Genomic DNA, 2,587 nt, shown 5'->3' with positions numbered 1-2,587 from the left:
TCCCCAACTTGCTTCTTGGTCATGATGTTTGTACAGGAATAGAAACCCTGACTAAGACACCTGGCAACTCTTCTGTGTCACATTTCTTCTTGCAGAGTAGGTTTTTGTCTACAGTCTTAGTTAGGGTTTTATTGCTGTGAACAGATACCATGACCATGGCAACTCTTACAAGAACAACATTTAATGGGGCCTGGCTTAAAGGTTCAGAGGTTCATAAAGGTGGGAACATGGCAGCATCCAGGAAGGCATGGTACAGGAGGAGCTGAAAGTTCTACATCTTCATCTGAAGGCTGTGAGGAGAAGACTGACTTCCAGGCAGTGAGGATGAGGGATCTTAAAGCCCACGCCCACAGTGACACACCTACTCCAACAAGACCACTTCTTCTAGTAGTGCCACTCCCTGGGCCAAGAATATAGAAACCATCACATCTACCCTTTCTATTTCCAGCTGATCCGTCCTGTCATATCAACATAACTTCTGTATTAACTGTCATAGCAGAAATCTTCTGACATTTTAAAACATTTGACTTCTGGAGACTTAAAATATGAAATCTTCTAAGTTTGTTGTAGTGTTTTGTTTTGTTTTGTTTTGTTTTGTTTTGTTTAAGGTGCTGGACATCAAACCTAGTACTAAAGCTTTCTGAACAGACATAAACTCTGTATGGAAATATCACACCAGGAACATTAAACTAACAAAGATCACTGTATAAAATCAGCAGCAGGCTATGTGTACAAGGTCCACTGTGTAAAATCAGTGTCAGGTTATGTATACGAGTTGTATAAGAAAAAAAAAACAAATTACTGGTCTAAAATTGAGTACTGTTCACGAAATATTTCATTATGTGCATAAAATATGTTTTCCAAAATATCCAAAAGGTGAAAAGAAAGGGTCCCACATGCTAAATAAGGAAAGAGTGCTCAGTTTGTGTTTTCTGATAGAGTGCTGTTGTTGTTGTTGCTGCTGTTATTGCTGTTGTTGTTGTTGCTGTTGGTGGTGTTGTTGTAATACGTTCTGCAAAGGTAATCACAAATATTGACTTGCCCCAGATAGGTAACCAGCACCAGCCCAATAAGATGGTTCTACTGAGTGAAGTACAACTTTGCAAACCAATGAGTTCACTGACATTACTTGCAGAAATATTGGTGAGAAGTTACTTACACAAGCACAGATAACTCATAAGCAGCTGCTTCAATAAAACAAAAAACAAAAAAACCCAAGTCCCATTTGGGTGACCCTTCACAAAAACTATCTCTGGAGCTCTCTGCATGACTTGTAGGCAGGTCTGCAGGCTAGAAAGTCCCCTCTCCCCAGCAGTCCCTGTTGCTTATATAACCTTGATTTATTGAATAAATATGATGTATTTCTATTGAACTGATTTCTAAATATTTACACTCCCAGATTACTGCTGTTATCAGCTTCCTTTATTGTAATAGAGAGGTGCAGGGCAGAGACTCATACCCGGGGAGGAGCCTTGTGAATCTCCTAAATTTCAGGAACTTCCTGATACCTAGAGTTGTTTCTAGGATTTGTTGAGTCTCCAGGATCCTCTTTCCTGGATGGCTGTTGAGAACTTGCTGAGTCTTAAGGACCCTCCCTCCAGGGTGCAATGTTTGTTCCAATACAGAAGAAATTGCTGAATAACACTCCAGTCTTTCCTCTGGTTCTTAAGTTCTTGCTGCCACTTCTGCAATATTCCCTGAGCCTTGGAATAGGTAACACATTATTTTCATCCATCCATGGCCAAGTCTTGAGTCCTAATTCCATAGCAACAGGTGCTGTGTCTCCGGAAGCTTGAAACATAATAGGAGAAAGGGTTTAATGTGGCTCCAGAAGAACAGGGCCCATGTGATAGGGAATCACAGTGGCAAGAGCCGGAGGCCAGCTCTGAACAGCAGCCAGGAAGCAGAGAAAGAACGGGATGGAGGGCTGGAGAATACAGCTTCAGCATCTATCCCAGGGATGTATTTCCTCCAGCAAGTGAAACCTTAAAGGATCTACAACCTCTCAAACAGCACCAACAACTGGGGACCAAGTATTCAGACACATGAGCCTACAGGGCACATTTCAGTTTCAAACTACAGCACCCACGTACTTGCTTTATATGATGTTTATATACTCTTCTCACCCTTTGTGAGATTTCTTTTGGGAGGGGGAGGGTTCATAAAGGTCTAAGCATTTTGTTGTTGTTGTTGTTGTTGCTGTTTTATTTTTGAGGTCTAAGAATTTTACCAGCTAGATTTTAGGACTGGTCTTGGTTTTTCATAAATATTTTTTTAAATGTGTGTGTATGTTCTGGGGGATGGGGTTGAATGCATGCACATATAAGTTCACTTGCCCACAGAGTCTAACAGAGGGCATGGGACCTCATGGAGCTGGAATTACAAGCAGTTGTAAAGTCATTCAAACATGGATGCTGGAAATAGAACCCAGGTCCTCTGCAAGAGCAGTATGCGCTCTTAAGCACTGACCCATCTCTCCAGCCCCTTGGGGTTAGTTGGTTCTGCGGTCAGCTATTCTAGGAGCCCACCTGGGCCTTTGATGTGCATATTCAGTGTTCTCATCTCTGAAACATTTCCTTGGGTCTGA

This window comes from Mus caroli, chromosome 16, assembly GCF_900094665.2.
Source record: "Mus caroli chromosome 16, CAROLI_EIJ_v1.1, whole genome shotgun sequence".
Classification (NCBI taxonomy): Eukaryota; Metazoa; Chordata; class Mammalia; order Rodentia; family Muridae; genus Mus; species Mus caroli.
The sequence above is the reverse complement of the archived record's forward strand: the minus strand, read 5'-3'. Positions refer to the sequence as shown.